Here is a 12,675-nt window from a genome sequence, read left to right on the forward strand (position 1 = left end):
ATAGCATTCTTTTTATCTAACAAAATTCTTTTAGGCGTTTTGTCTATTTTTTTCTATTTTCCTCCATTTTTTTTTATCTCATTTTTGAATGAATTTTTAACCTTGACCAAATTTCTGTAGTGCATTAAAAACTTGAAATAAAACATTAAAAATAATATAAACTACAATATTAGACACCAAAAACAACAATAAAACTACATAATAATAATAAAAAAACAGCAAAATTAAATTTACATAAAAAAACATTTATTAAAAACATCAACTGATAAATAAGAAAAAACGAACTGCCATAAATTAAGCAAATTTTTGTTTATAGGCGCCAAATGCCAACAATCGTATGAAAAAAAAAAACAATTTGTTTTTAATAAATTGTTGTTTGATGTTTTCTTTTTGTTTGATATAATAATGTTTTTTCGCCATTAGACAAAAAAAAAATGCATATGAAAAACAAAACCATCCGGTTTTAAATGGTTAGAATTTGTAAAACAAAACGTATTAAAAAGAGTTTTTTAATGAATAACAAAAAAAATGATGAAAAACTGACATTAGAATCTAAACAAACGGATATTGTTGCAAAATATCTGTCAGTTAGTTGATGCAACTACAAAAATATATGATTAAATGAATTTCAGCAAACAACATAAAGAGGGTACACGACTAGATTGTTATTCCAGTCCAGAATTTAGACTAACCAATAGTGCAGACTATAGACTAAACTATAGACCAGGCTATGAATTAGACTATAATCCAGGCAATAGTCTACACCATGGGCAATAGTCGAGACTATTGACTAGACTATAGTCCAAACTATGGACTAAACTATAGTCCTGACTATGGACTAGAATATAGTCCACACTATGGAGTAAACTACGGTCCAAACTGTAGACTACACTATGGTCTAAATTATACTATAGTCTAGATTGTAGACTAAACTATAGTCTAGACTATAGACTAAACTATACTCTAGACTAATGACTAAAGACTAAACTATAGTCTAGACTATAAACTAAACTATAGCCTAGACTATAAACTCTAGACTAATGACTAAACTATACTCGAGACTAATGACTAAAGACTAAACTATAGTCTAGACTATAAACTAAACTATAGCCTAGACTATAAACTAAACTATAGTCTAGACTATAGACTAAACTATAGTCTAGACTATAGACTAAACTATAGTCTAGACTACAGACTAAACTATAGTCTAGACTATAGGCTAAACTATAGTCTAGACTATAGACTAAACTATAGTCTAGACTATAGACTAAACTGTATTATAGACTATACACTAAACTATAGTCCAGACAACAGACTAAACTATAGTCCAGACTATAGACTAAACTATATTCCACACTATAGATCAAACTATAGTCAAGACAGTAAACAAAACTATAGTCCAGACTATAGACTAAACTATAGTCCAGACTATAGACTAAACTAAAGTCCAGACTATAGACCAAACTATAGTCCACACTATAAATCAAACTATACTCCAGACTGTAAACAAAACTATAGTCCAGACTATAGACTAAACTATAGTCTTCTATCCTAAAGAATAAACTATACTCTATCCTGCAGAATAAACTATATACTAGACTATAGACTAAACTGTAGTCTATACTATATACACAAACTATAGTCCAGGCTATAGACTAAGCTATAGTCCAGACTATAGACTAAACTATTATCCAGACTATAGACTTAACTATACTCTAGACTATGAAATAAACTATGGTCTATACTATAGACTAAACTATAGTCCAGACTACAGACTATACTATAGTCCACACTACAGACTAAACTATAGTCCAGACTATAGACTAAACTATGGTCCAGTTTATAGTCCAGACTATAGACTAAACTATAGTCCAGACTATAGACTAAACTATAGTCCAGACTATAGACTAAACTATAGTCCAGACTATAGACTAAACTATAATCCAGAATATAGACTAAACTATAGTCCAGACTATAGACTAAACTATAGTCCAGACTATAGACTAAACTATAGTCCAGACTATAGACTAAACTATAGTCCAGACTATAGACTAAACTATACTCTGGACTATAGACTAAACTATAGTCTAGCCTAAAGTATTGTCCAGACTATAAACTAAACTATAGTCCAGACTATAGACTAAACTGTACTCCAGACTATAGACTAAACTATACTCTAGACTATAGACTAAACTATAGTCTAGTCTAAAGTATTGTCCAGACTATAGTCTTAACTATAGTCCAGACTATAGTCTTAACTATAGTCCAGACTATAGTCTTAACTATAGTCCAGACTATAGTCTTAACTATAGTCCAGACTATAGTCTTAACTATAGTCTAGACTATAGACTAAACTATAGTCTAGACTATAGACTAAACTATAGTCTAGACTATAGACTAAACTATAGTCTAGACTATAGACTAAACTATAGTCTAGACTATAGAGTAAACTATAGTCTAGACTATAGAGTAAACTATAGTCTAGACTATAGACTAAACTATAGTCTAGACTATAGACTAAACTATAGTCTAGACTAAACTATAGTCTAGTCTAAAGTATTGTCCAGACTATAGTCTTAACTATAGTCCAGACTATAGTCTTAACTATAGTCCAGACTATAGTCTTAACTATGGTCCAGACTATAGTCTTAACTATAGTCTAGACTATAGACTAAACTATAGTCTAGACTATAGACTAAACTATAGTCTAGACTATAGTCTTAACTATAGTCTAGACTATAGTCTTAACTATAGTCTAGACTATAGTCTTAACTATAGTCTAGACTATAGACTAAACTATAGTCTAGACTATAGACCAAACTATAGTCCAGACTATAGACTAAATTATAATCCAGACTATAGACTAAACTATAGAATAAAGTATGGTCTAGACTATAGACTATACTATAGTCCAACTTATATACTATACCATAGTCCAGACTATACACTAAACTATAGTCCAGACTATATTAGCTTATAGTTTAATCTATAGTCTGGATTATAGTCTAGTCTGTATTTGTACTATAGTATAGTTTACAGTCTGGACTATAAACTGGACTATAGTCTGGTCTATATTCTGGACTATAGTCTTGTCTATAGTCTAGACTATAAACTAGACTATAGTCTAGTTTATATTCTGGACTATAGTCTAGTCCACAGTCTGGACTATAAACTGGACCATAGTTTTCCCTATAGTCTGGACTATTGTCTAGTCTATGATCTGACTATTGCCTAGTCTATAAACCAGACTATTATCTAGTCTATAGTCCGGACTTTAGGCTAGCCTGTAGTCTTGACTATAGTCTAGTATGTAGTCTCGACTATATACTATACACAATACCAAAATGCAATTTTGACGATTTTTTTTTTTTTTTTTTTTTTTCTAAAACTAAATTATTTTGTGTACACACTTTATAACATTAAAGCTCATACTTATTAAAATGTAACCCAACAAAAAAACAAGTAAGAAATTACAGTCGGGCGTGGCCGACCATATGATACCCTACACCAGTTATGAATATTAAATGTGATTTATTTTTCATAATAAAGCATTTATCTTCAATATTCCCTTGTTCCGATACATTTAAGCAATTTATGGATGAAAAACTAATTTTCTGAAAGAGGCTTTATATGGGGGCTAGGGGCAAATATGGACCAAGCCCGATAAAATTTTGTGAATATATTTATATTGACATAATATTTTATTGTGCTGAATTTCATCGCGATATTTGTGTTTATAAGTTAATTTGGGACATTCAAGTAACTTTCTGAAGGGGACTTTGCATGGGAGCTAGGGTCAAATGTGGCCCGATCTTTATGAAATTTGGCAGGGTCATCAAGACTTCTATAAAACTTAGTTGTGCCGTATTTTATCGATATATCTGTATATTTAACATAATTATGAGCTCAGAAGCCCTTTTCGGGGGGTTCTGTTGTATGGGGGCTAGGTGAAATAATGGACCGATTTTAACCATTTTCAATAGGCTTCGTCCTTGGGTCAAATAAAACGTGCGTGCCAAATTTCATCCAATTATCTTGAAAATTGCGACCTGTACCTTGCGCACAAGGTTTACATGGACAGCCAGCCAGCCAGCCAGCCAGACGGACGGACGGACGGACATAGCTTAATCGACTCAGAAAACGATTCTAAGCCGATTGGTATACTTTAAGGTGGGTCTAGGACGAATATTTTTGTATGTTACAAACATCAGCACAAATCCAATATACCCTCCCCACTAAAGTGGTGTAGGGTATAAAAACTATAATTTTCGGAATGAACAGACACATCTTAATAAAATCTTCTCATAGATAAAATTGTGCAAGCTGACAGAATTTGATAAAGTTATTTAAAGCAAAAAAGAAAAAAAATGCTGATTTCATTAAACAACGAAATTACAGAGAATTTTTAAATTTAAGCCGAAAGAAAATTTAGTAAATTTAATATAAAATAAAATTCATTGTTAAAGAAGCTATGAAGGCAAAATAAAAACAAAAAAACTACTAAATTAAAATGTATTTTAAGATATAAAAATAAATTTTATGATTTTCCGTTCTTTTCATAAATTTTGACAATAAAGTACATTGGATGGACTAAATGACTGTATGTGCTATATGACTATTTACTAGCTGTTACTAGTGATTTGTCAGCAGTCACTCCAGCTATGAAAATTTATGCGTAATGCAACATTTCATCGCAAAGTAATTGACCCACATTTCGCCGTTTTATTTTTTTGAGGGAGCAACCACCACAACTACAAAAAAACTCACATCAATAAATTTTATTTGTGGAAAAAAGTAAAAGAAATATATAACAATAAAAAAACATTTATTTACATACATAAATAATTTTAACAACAATATTTATTTTCCACATAACATGTGGAAAATATAAAACGACAACTACAACAACAACAAAAACTCGTTAAAATATTGTTTTTTTTTAATTTTTATTATTTTTCCTGAAATATCAATATGAAATGTAAATAATTGTTTTTTTTTTTTTTGGTTGTGTAAAAAATTCCACAAAAATAATTAAATTGCAAATTGTATTGTGCAATTTAATTAATAATATTTAATTTAAATTAATAATTTTAAAAATAATTTTTAATTACGATTCTTACGCCACTATTTACATTACCTAGGAACTAAATATTGGCTAATGCACAACAAAAAACAACAATTTTTAATTTAAAATAATTTAATTAATTTTCATTTAATGGTTTAAAATTTCTATTAAAATTCTATTTAATTATTTTCATTTACAAAGCCCCTAGAGTGGAAAATATATATATATTTTGATTGATTTACTTCAAATAATTTTGAAAAATTCATTGAAAATCCCAAAACAATTGCATTCGGGGAGTGTTTGACTATGTTTGTGTGTTTAAATATATTTTCTAAATAAAATGACCGAAAAATATAAAAGATATAAATCAAAGTTTTTAACTGGGTGTGGTGTCCCCATAAATAATAAATAATTAAAATTGTAAGTATGTATTTGTTCAATGAAAAACTTTTTTTCTGTTTATTTAAAAATATTTGTTGATTTTTTGGATTAAATTTTATTATTTTGTTTTTGTCAAGTAAACAAACCCGAAAAAAATTAAAAAATGACTACTGATGACCTACAAATTTTTCTTAAACAAAAAAGTGCGTTCACACATATAAAAGTTTTTTTGTTGTACCCTACAGCACTATAATGGGGAGAGCATAGCATACAGCTAGCTTGGAATTGACCAAAACACCTTAAAAAAGACTTCTCTTGGGAAACTGAATTCTCTATATATAGACTACTCTGTAGTCTAATCTATAGACTACTCTATAGTCTAGTCTATAGTCTAGCCAATAGTGTAGTCTATAGTCTAGTCTATAGTCTGGTCTATAGTGTAGTCTAGTCTAGTCTATAGTCTAGTCTATAGTCTAGTCTATAGTCTAGTCTATAGTCTAGTCTATAGTCTAGTCTATAGTCTAGTCTATAGTCTAGTCTATAGTCTAGTCTATAGTCTAGTCTATAGTCTAGTCTATAGTCTAGTCTATAGTCTAGTCTATAGTCTAGTCTATAGTCTAGTCTATAGTCTAGTCTATAGTCTAGTCTATAGTCTAGTCTATAGTCTAGTCTATAGTCTAGTCTATAGTCTAGTCTATAGTCTAGTCTATAGTCTAGTCTATAGTCTAGTCTATAGTCTAGTCTATAGTCTAGTCTATAGTCTAGTCTATAGTCTAGTCTATAGTCTAGTCTATAGTCTAGTCTATAGTCTAGTCTATAGTCTAGTCTATAGTCTAGTCTATAGTCTAGTCTATAGTCTAGTCTATAGTCTAGTCTATAGTCTAGTCTATAGTCTAGTCTATAGTCTAGTCTATAGTCTAGTCTATAGTCTAGTCTATAGTCTAGTCTATAGTCTAGTCTATAGTCTAGTCTATAGTCTAGTCTATAGTCTAGTCTAGTCTAGTCTATAGTCTAGTCTATAGTCTAGTCTATAGTCTAGTCTATAGTCTAGTCTATAGTCTAGTCTATAGTCTAGTCTATAGTCTAGTCTATAGTCTAGTCTATAGTCTAGTCTATAGTCTAGTCTATAGTCTAGTCTATAGTCTAGTCTATAGTCTAGTCTATAGTCTAGTCTATAGTCTAGTCTATAGTCTAGTCTATAGTCTAGTCTATAGTCTAGTCTATAGTCTAGTCTATAGTCTAGTCTATAGTCTAGTCTATAGTCTAGTCTATAGTCTAGTCTATAGTCTAGTCTATAGTCTAGTCTATAGTCTAGTCTATAGTCTAGTCTATAGTCTAGTCTATAGTCTAGTCTATAGTCTAGTCTATAGTCTAGTCTATAGTCTAGTCTATAGTCTAGTCTATAGTCTAGTCTATAGTCTAGTCTATAGTCTAGTCTATAGTCTAGTCTATAGTCTAGTCTATAGTCTAGTCTATAGTCTAGTCTATAGTCTAGTCTATAGTCTAGTCTATAGTCTAGTCTATAGTCTAGTCTATAGTCTAGTCTATAGTCTAGTCTATAGTCTAGTCTATAGTCTAGTCTATAGTCTAGTCTATAGTCTAGTCTATAGTCTAGTCTATAGTCTAGTCTATAGTCTAGTCTATAGTCTAGTCTATAGTCTAGTCTATAGTCTAGTCTATAGTCTAGTCTATAGTCTAGTCTATAGTCTAGTTGATAGTCTAGTTGATAGTCTAGTTGATAGTCTAGTCTATAGTCTAGTTGATAGTCTAGTCTATAGTCTAGTTGATAGTCTAGTTGATAGTCTAGTTGATAGTCTAGTTGATAGTCTAGTCTATAGTCTAGTCTATAGACTAGTCTATAATCTAGTCTATAGTCTAGTCTAGTCTATAGTCTAGTCTATAGTCTAGTCTAGTCTATAGTCTAGTCTATAGTCTAGTTTATAGTCTAGTCTATAGTCCAGTCTATAGTTTAGTATTTCTTCTGTCTATCCATATAAACTCTGTGATCAAAGTATAGGGTATCATTAGATCGACATTATCTGAATTTATTTATATTTTATTACCGTGTCTATGTGTATCGCATTAAAAAGGGTTGTGGTCAGTCATTTTTTTGTGAGTAATTTTCCTTTTTGTTTATTTATTTACTTTTGTTGTCTCTACAATAAGTTAAAATGAAAACTTTATTACAAAAACAACTAATTTATTACACTGTTTATTGTAGCTGTTGCTGTTTAATGCAATTGACTTAGTTAACACTTTTCGAACCTAAAAAGCAGCAGGCATGTGAAACCAATTTTTCTAAACTAAACAATTTTTTATACAAAATGTGCCATACACTCAGAAAAATATATGGTTCTAAAACTATTTCGAGATATTTTACCATATAATGACAATTGTAATTATAGCTTTGGCAACTAATGAATTTTGCTTAAATGTTTGCTACAAGTAAAATAAGCTTACAGCATTATCCTTAAATTTGATATAGTAATTTCAGTGCGATTGCTATCAAATTATTTTTCTATGTGTACTTATTTAGTATAAGCCGCCATAAATTATAACTAAAATTTTAGCTAAAAATTTTTTGCTCTAAATCCTATCGCTTATAGTTCTTGTAATACTACTTTTAATTTAATGGAATTTATGTAGGATTTTTCCCATAATTATTTATGGGCTTTAATTATGTTGGCAGCTTACAACTTAAAGGGTTAATTACTCATCATTATGGTAAAAAAACAGCACTACACAACTACAGCAAGTACTTATGATACTTCTTAGTTGTAATAATAAAAAAATATTATATATTTTTTGAAAAAATCTACTCAAAAAACAGCATTCATATACAAAAACTCTCGTTCGTGTATAATAAAAATGCGTTCTGATGATGTGTTGTTTGTTCCCTTTTTAATTAAAGCGCAACGCCAACTTATAGTTGTTGAACTTAGACATTTATTTCCCGGTAGATAATGTTACGCTTTTCGTCAATATTTTATGCGAAAAATTTAAACTTTGACTCCGATCTTATCTAGTCTTCACAGTATAATGTAGTCTAGTATATAGACCAGACTATAGACAAGACTATAGACTAGACTAGACTATAAACTAGACTATAGACTAGACTATAGACTAGACTATAGACTAGACTATAGACTAGACTAGACTAGACTATAGACTAGACTATAGACTAGACTATAGACTAGACTATAGACTAGACTATAGACTAGACTATAGACTAGACTATAGACTAGACTATAGACTAGACTATAGACTAGACTATAGACTAGACTATAGACTAGACTAGACTAGACTATAGACTAGACTATAGACTAGACTATAGACTAGACTATAGACTAGACTATAGACTAGACTATAGACTAGACTATAGACTAGACTATAGACTAGACTATAGACTAGACTATAGACTAGGCTATAGACTAGGCTATAGACTAGACTATAGACTAGACTGTAGACTAGACTATAGACTAGACTATAGACTAGACTATAGACTAGACTATAGACTAGACTATAGACTAGACTATAGACTAGACTATAGACTAGACTATAGACTAGACTATAGACTAGACTATAGACTAGACTATAGACTAGACTATAGACTAGACTATAGACTAGACTATAGACTAGACTATAGACTAGACTATAGACTAGACTATAGACTAGACTATAGACTAGACTATAGACTAGACTATAGACTAGACTATAGACTAGACTATAGACTAGACTATAGACTAGACTATAGACTAGACTATAGGCTAAACTATAGACATTGATTATACTATGGATTAGACTATCGACTAGTCTGCAGTCTAGTCTATAGTCTAGTCTATGTTCTAGTCTATAGTCTGGTCTATAGTCTAGACTATAGTATATTCAACAGTCTGATTTATATTGTAGTCTATACTTAAAATCCCTGATTTGGGTTTGCCACTCCGAACTGCAGGGTAATTTTCAAACACACATACATTTTCATACTTCCATATATAAAAACTATATAAAACTATTAAGAAGAAAAAAAATTTGTAATGACGATGATGAAACTTTACATTAAACAAGTACAAGTTGATTCTTTCTTTCTGTTTTATAGTCATATGTACAGAATACATTCATAGTTCTCTTTCATATTTACACTACTCTACACTGTAAGTTGATAATTTAACAAGCACAGCATAATTATATTGCACTCACAAAGTATTTACATGGGCCACGAGGAGGGGGGAAGGTAACCTAATTAGTAAATGTCAACAGATATATGAAAAGTAAGTACTAATCGTACAAGTGGAAAAGGGCTTTTATTAATTACTTATAAGTAAAAGTTACATTAAAGAAGACTGCAGTTACATTATGGATTAAATGGCTGCTATACACCGCCTGCATTACTTAGTGGTAGATTGGTAATGATAGTTTTTAGTACTTATTTATTAGATATTATAAGAAATACATATGTTTTCTTTGGAACTTTCTATTGAAATATATTAAAAAAATTTGTTAACTTAATACATACCTTTGAACAGATTAGAAATTTATCTGAAAAGAAAGAAAATTATTAAAAATAATTAGTTAATTGATTTTCAAATTAGTCTAGTCATTTGTCCAGACTATAGTCAAGTCTGTAGATCAGATTATATACTAGCCTATAGTCTTGACTACAGCCTAGCCTATAGTTTCTAAACAATTCATTGTCTCCCTCTAGGCTATACTTCCTTGTGTAAACAAGGAACAATCTTTTTCATTTTCAAAATCGAGGACAAGAGGGAACTTGAGAGGTTAGTTAGGCATATTAAAAGATTCAAAACAATAAACATTAAAAACCAAACATTAACAACAACTACTGCAACTACTACTTACGACCAACGACAACATTTAGTTTGTTAGTTAAGTTTGTTTTCAAAATTAACAGTTTGCTAAACGTTTCAATACCCTATAAATTAATCCGCTTTACAACAAGTACATGAAATAGCAACAACACCAAGGGACTCATATAAAAACACACCCATTTTCATTATTATCATGTTAGCACGACACTCATTCCTAGAATAAGAATTTAGTGGTCAATGGCTGGGAGGTCGATTAAAATTGTATTTCATAAAACTTAATTTGTATTAAATTGTATTTACAAGCTTTCACACATTCACATACACATTAATATAAATACAAATAGATAAATTGTTTTTGCGGAGGAGGGGCGGAGATCGACAAAAGAACATTTTAATTGATTTTCCAAAAAGTGATTTACAAATAGAAATTCAGCCCCATGAAAACAGGGGAAGAAGGATAGGTAATTGAAGGACATTCATTACTATTGCATTGGATAATAATTAAATAATACTGTTTTAAATACAAAAACAAAAAAAAAAACAAATAATTAAATATTATTAGATGGCTCCGCGGATTTTGTCGAAAATAAAATAGCACCAGTCTATGCTATATATTACATTAAAAAGTCTGTAAATCGTTTTTAGGCATCAGCCTATTATTCAACATTTATACTCGTTTTAATGAAGGCAGGCCAGTGCATGCTTAAGCTTGTAATTATACATCAATAATATAATTAAAATTAAATTATTATTTCAAAAGGACTTAAAGGATTTTAATTAGCGAACTATTAATTAATAAATGAACAAATATTTACGTACTTAAACAGCTTCAAATGTACAACATATAATAAAAAATGCTATAGTCCAGACTATAGACTGACTAAATGAAATATAATCCAACCTGCATACTGCCTATATTCCAGACTACAGACTTACTATAGTCCTTACGATAGAGTGATTATAGTTCGAAACCTAGTCTATAGATTGAATATAGTCCAGAATATTGACTGATATTAGTCCAGAATATTGACTGACTATAACTCAGTCTACAGACTGACGTTAGTTCAGACTATAGACTCACAATAGTCTAGACTATAGAATGAAGATAGTCCAGACTATAGACTGACTATAATCTAATCTATAGACTAACAATAGTCCAGACTATAGACTGACAATAGCAGAGACTCTATTCCAGACTATACACTGACTATAGTACAGATTGTAGACTGACTATAGTCCAGACTATAGACTGACTATAGTACAGATTATAGGCTGACCATAAATTGACAATAGTGAAGACTATAGTCCAGACTACAAATTGACTATAAGCCAGACTATAGACTGCCTATAGTCAGAACTATAGACTGACAATAGTCGAGACTAAAGAATGAATATAGTGCAAATTATAGACTGACTTTACACCAGAATATACACTGACTATAGTCCAGACTATAGACTAACTGCAATCCAGACTATAGACTGACTATAGTCCAGACCCCAGACTGACAATAGTTCAGAATATGGTCTAACTTGTATATATAATCCAAATTATAGACCAACTATGAGCCAGGCTACAGACTGACTAAAGCCCAGCCTATAGACTGACTATAGTCCAGAATATAAACAGGCTATAGTCCAGACTATAGACTGACTATAGTCCAGACTATAGACTGACTCTAGTCCAGACTATAGACTGACTCTAGTCCAGACTATAGACTGACTCTAGTCCAGACTATAGACTGACTATAGTCCAGACTATAGACTGACTATAGTCCAGACTATAGACTGACTCTAGTCCAGACTATAGACTGACTCTAGTCCAGACTATAGACTGACTCTAGTCCAGACTATAGACTGACTCTAGTCCAGACTATAGACTGACTCTAGTCCAGACTATAGACTGACTATAGTCCAGACTATAGACTGACTATAGTCCAGACTATAGACTGACTCTAGTCCAGACTATAGTCCAAACTATAGACTGACTCTAGTCCAGACTATAGACTGACTCTAGTCCAGACTATAGACTGACTCTAGTCCAGACTATAGACTGACTCTAGTCCAGACTATAGACTGACTCTAGTCCAGACTATAGACTGACTCTAGTCCAGACTATAGACTGACTCTAGTCCAGACTATAGACTGACTCTAGTCCAGACTGTAGACTGACTCTAGTCCAGACTATAATCCAAACTATAGACTGACTATAGTCCAGACTATAAACTGACTATAGTCCAGACTATAGACTGACTCTAGTCCAGACTATAGACTGACTCTAGTCCAGACTATAGACTGACTCTAGTCCAGACTATAGACTGACTCTAGTCCAGACTATAGACTGACTCTAGTCCAGACTGTAGACTGACTCTAGTCCAGACTATAATCCAAACTATAGACTGA

General features: G+C 31.1%; 1 protein-coding gene across 2 annotated transcripts in view; it reads right to left on the reverse strand.

Moving 5' to 3' along the window:
* LOC119609857 overlaps positions 1-12,675 on the reverse strand; it is a 130,122-nt gene that overhangs the window by 62,581 nt on the left and 54,866 nt on the right. For both annotated transcript variants that reach the window (XM_037964843.1, XM_037964844.1), the window contains exon 2: positions 9,963-9,985. The gene's annotated coding sequence lies outside the window, so the exon portion shown is untranslated. The remainder of the gene's footprint in view (positions 1-9,962; positions 9,986-12,675) is intronic.

The sequence above is a fragment of the Lucilia sericata genome, unplaced genomic scaffold, assembly GCF_015586225.1.
Source record: "Lucilia sericata isolate MDLA Ls3-8-SP2 unplaced genomic scaffold, ASM1558622v1 Contig001068F_arrow, whole genome shotgun sequence".
NCBI classification, from domain to species: Eukaryota; Metazoa; Arthropoda; class Insecta; order Diptera; family Calliphoridae; genus Lucilia; species Lucilia sericata.